We start from the raw sequence: 5,106 nt of genomic DNA on the forward strand, positions 1-5,106 counted from the left end.
CGCTGCCTAAGTGACCAATCATTATTCCTTAGGACTGTCATATGAGGTGACGCCTTGCGAAAGTTTTGGAGCTGAATTCCAGGAAATATATATTTCTTGTAAATACCACAAGTTAAGTTTCTAATTAAGACTATCCTAGGTCCCGATAGCTGCTGGTTACTGCACAAATGCTCCAATTCTGGATCCTACACACAGAACTAGATTTCCAGCACTACAAGGATGAAGAGCTATAACTGTGACTGTGGCAGTCAAGAAATTCACCCTCCTTTTCTTCTCCCCTTGTCCATTCACAACAAGCCATGTATTCCTTTCACAGAATACAAGACGTTCGCTCAGCAGAGCAAAACGTACACAGTATTCTTGAGCAGTCTGGTGGAAGGGTTGCCCAGAGGTAAGTATACAATGTATTGGTCCCGTCTGTAAAGTGAACCTGCTGATTTGCCTAATGTGGGCAAGGTTCAGATTCACTTTAGCAGCTGTTGAGTTATCAACGACACAGGGTAAGTATTGCTTTCAATGGGTTGTGTGACTTACCTTGTGAGAAGGAGCAGTATAGTAGAACCATCGTCATGTGTAGTGCTACCAGGTGTGTATGATAAGTGAAAAATGCTGCACATATATACAAAGTATACAAGAAGGAACGGGCTAGAGGCTCAGGGTCAGTATTCACAAATCAGATATGGAGTCTACAGTAATTAGAATTTTTTTTAAAGTAATATACTTTTTTTGTCATTCATTAGACTTCACCTTTACTTCCTGTCCTACCGTGTTTCCCCAAAAGTAAGACCTACCCCGAAAATAAAACCTAGTGCTATCTTCTGGGATTTCTGTAATATAAGACCTACCCCGAAAATAAGACCTAGTTCGGTGGTAGGTCTTATATTACAGACAAGGAAATCTCCACAAAGAGAAGGTAAATCCCCTCTAAGGCTGGGCTAGCTGTGCTGCGGCAATGCACTTTGGTGCTCTGCAATGCCATTCATTCTTACTGACCCCACCACGTACCATTCTTGCTATTGTAAATGCTTAAAATTTTAGATTTTCCTTTTTTGTCCCAGTTACAGTGACCACCAGCTCAAATAAAGAGGACAAATCTCCTCAATGAGGACAGTCATAAAAACAAATTGACGGGGGTTCTAACTCCTCACCCCTATGCAAATCTATGAAAATTAGTTTTGGGTTTAGATACAATTGAAATTTAAGTAGCAGAAAATAAGTGTGGTGAGGGGAATGGGCAGAGCATGAAACACAAATAGTAGTTAGTAACATTCAGCTGGACTTGTTCTATAATGTTGTTCTTTAGACTGTTGTAGTTTCTCCAAGACACTTCTTTGGTACATCTTCAAAGGGTGGACTGAACCCGGTCCTAATCTGAGCTCCTTTGACCATGTAAGCTACATCCTACCCAGTCAACTGTAGATCAGAGGATTCCCCACCCCACAGATGACCATAAATGAAGGGACAGGATACTTGTGCTGATGTTTTTTACCTTATATTGGCACATGTCCATATTAGGTAAATGTAATTTACCCAATATAGCCATATAAGGTCAATCATGTCACTGGATCCTGCCCCTTTGCTTACATGCAGTAATTCCCTGGCAACTTCTAATTAGGCAGCAGCGGAAGGAGCTTCCATCCAGGTTCAGAGGAGATCAGATTCAGACCAGGTTTGGTCTAGACATGTGTGATGCGTTCTGTTTGGAATCAGAAATCCGAATTTCCGAATCCGAATGCGTCGGAATCCAAATTTCCATTTGCGAGTTTCGGATCCCGTCCGATTTTCTTTCAAAAACTAAACTGAATCGGACATGTGACTTTACTGGCCAATCAGATGTGTTTTTTGGTTTAATGCATCTGAATGGGTCAGAACACAAATTTTTGTTATGGCAACATGGGAGCCATTTACAGTATGTATATATATTTATATGATACTACTAAAGCTGAGGCTCCTAGACCCGAATGGCATCCGAATTGAATTCGGGAGCTCCCAAATGTAATTTGGGTCTGGGAGCCTCAGCTTTAGTAATATATGTATATGGCTCCCAGACCCGAATGGCATTTGGGAGCTCCCTAATCGGGTCTAGGAGATTCAGCTTTAGTATTAATATCCGTATATGGTTTTCTGCGGTATTCGCAACAAATATTCGTAAACTCATCCGAAACGAATGAAAATTCAGGTTTTGTCTGAATCCGAAACCCGAATTGAATTTCGGATCTGAATCCCGAAATAACCGAACCAATTTTTTTTCGCAGTTTAAATGTCTAGTTTGGTCCAACCCTGAGCTCATCTCTATTGAAGATGTTCCACAGCTTACCCAAACCACTTCTACAGTTCTAACTGGAACCAAAGAAGTGGCTTGGATAATAAGTTAGAAAATGTCTTCAACATTACAGAACAAGTACAGTTGAATGTGACGAACTACTACCATCTATACCGTGACCTGGATGAATGAGATTTGAAAAATTAAGCCGAATATGTGACCTAGTGAAAATATTAGTTCTCTTCATAAATCTAAAGTTGGGTTTATTTGGAATTTCATTCATAATTTTTGGAACCTTCAATTTAGTTCATGGAGTCAAATTGATGATTCATTTCAGTGCCCAAAAAAATTGTAGGAGTAGGATGGAAAACGTTTTTTCGAACTCACAAAATTCTAAAAATGGTTGTGGTTTTTGTTGAGGAAACTCCATTAATTTTCAAAATCACACGTTAAAACGAAATTAAATTGGCATCATTGAATGTTCTGGCAACATATTCCCTATGAATGTTTGTACAAAGATCTACTTGGCTTAGTACACTTTTAGTTTTGCTTAGTAGTTACTAAGTAGTTACGAGTAGGTGATAAAGTTTTTGTGGTAACAAGGCTGATATGACTATAGCTGTTCTTCACATCTGTGACTTGATTTGAAGTGGCCCCTAGCCCCTGACATTGCCTCAACCCCAGCTCTAGCCCAACCAGCCTTCCCATCAGATGGGGCTCTTTGTAGTATTTTTGTGGAATGTGTGAGAAGGAAGAAATAGTTCCCACCACTGTTGCTTTGTGTTCCTAAACAAATTTGAACCCATTAACATATTACATTTTCCTAAACACTCCAGATAAGGCTCCCTTTAATTAAAGGCTCGCATATCCCAGCCTCCAGCAGATACACATGTAAATAGTTTCCATGATTTATTTAACATTCCCCGTCAGATAACGCAGGAAGACAAACAAATGCTTCCAGATTTAGTTGCTCTGATGAAGCTGTCCTGTGATTTGGCAGAGACTTGGCTCTTTGGGGCTTCCAAGAAGGAGGAAGGGGGAGAAGGAGGAGTATACGGGGAAGGAAGTGCCTTATGAAAATAGTCTAGAAAATAGGAAATGTTTTCTTCCTCTGCTAAAAAAAAGTAAACAAAAATAAATTAGGGGACCTGTAACCCACTACGAAGTATAAGAAAAGCATCAACGCATCACTTTATCAATGTTTATATTCGTTCTTTTCCTTTGTATTGTTAGCTATTCTTGTAACTTCTTGTTTAAAAATAATAAAAAGGAAATGTAACCAAAACAAAAAATGTTTCTCCACTTCCAAATAATATATGACTTTTGAACTTTTTATTATATTGTCCTTCAAAAAACAAAATAATTTTTAAAAAATAGTATATATATATATAACGGCATCCCACGCTTTGCATTGCACTTGGTGATGTAAGGCTTGGATGCAGCTGCTCGGCCATGGAAACCCATTCTATGAAGCTCTCTACGCACTGTTGTTGTGCCAATCTGAAGGCCACACGAAGTTTGGAGGTCTGTAGCTATTGACTCTGCAGACAGTTGGCGACTTCTGCGCACTGTGCGCTTCAGCATGAGCTGACCCCGCTGTGTCATTTTATGTGGCCTGCCACTACGTGGCTGAGTGACCCATTCTTTCACAAAATGTTTGTAGAAGCGTCTGCATGCCGAGGTGCTTCATCTTATACACCTGTGGCCATGGAGGTGACGAACACCTGAATCCAATGATTTGGAGGGGTGTCCCAATACTTTTGGCAATATAGTGTGTATATACTGTACATACACAGTATACTGTACAGGTATTCCTCACTTAACGACCAATTCCGTTCCTACGACCAGGTCGTTAAACGAATTGGTCGTTAAGTGAGGAACTCTATACAGTACGGAGGACATCACTTCCGCTGGCGGCACGTCGCACTGACGCGCAAGGTCAGAGCTCGATCGGCGGTCCGTCGTAAGTGCGAGTGGTCGCAAAGCAGGTAAGTCGGTAACCGAGGAATGTCTGTATATGCTGTATTATTTTTCTTCCACTCATTTTTATTCCTTTTATACAAAAAAAAAAAAAAAAATGACCGCTCATTTCTCACCATTTGTCTTAGGAATTAACTAAATCTTTAAAGTAGAAATTTAGCCACAAATAAGATGAACATGAACATCCTTTTAAAAGATAAAATTACAAAACCACCCTGTGCTACAATAGACACCTTTAATTCAGAGATTCCCATGCAATACTTTTTTCTGCCACTAGATGTCCTCAGTCTGATGGCCAGCATCATCCAACTCACTTCCTTTGAGTCCAGGTTGTTCTGAGCCCCCAGCCTGTGAGTGGACAGTAAAAGGAGAAGCAGCACAGTGATGATCTAATCACACTGTCACTCTGATCTCTCCTCGATCAGTATGCTTCTTATCAGCACCTGAACTGGTTGGCTCCTTGTGCTGCTTCTTCCTCTCACAATCCAGCCCTGCTGTACAGGGCCTGCAAAAGGCGGATGCCAGGTCACATTTAGGTCCTATTAAAATACATTTAATTATGTATTACTGATTACATAGATGCATTCATTTGTGTCTTTATAACTGCCTGGAGTTTAGCTTTAAACCTTCTCTCCCAGCACTGTTTGCCCTCACTTATCACATCCAATGATTAGTGTATGCCTGCAGAAGATAATTGGGCTCCCATACAGGAGCATACCTTGGATGAAGCTTGTTCCTGTTAAGGATACATACTGTCCTTATTTTTATTTTCAATTTTTTAGTTTTGGATAAAATGGGGGAGGGTTAAAACACCTGCCAGGTTATTATTCTTCCTTGAGTCCCAATTTAGCAGATTTGCCCTA

The sequence above is a fragment of the Nanorana parkeri genome, unplaced genomic scaffold (genome assembly GCF_000935625.1).
Source record: "Nanorana parkeri isolate BGI_ZX_2015 unplaced genomic scaffold, ASM93562v1 scaffold95, whole genome shotgun sequence".
NCBI lineage: Eukaryota > Metazoa > Chordata > Amphibia > Anura > Dicroglossidae > Nanorana > Nanorana parkeri.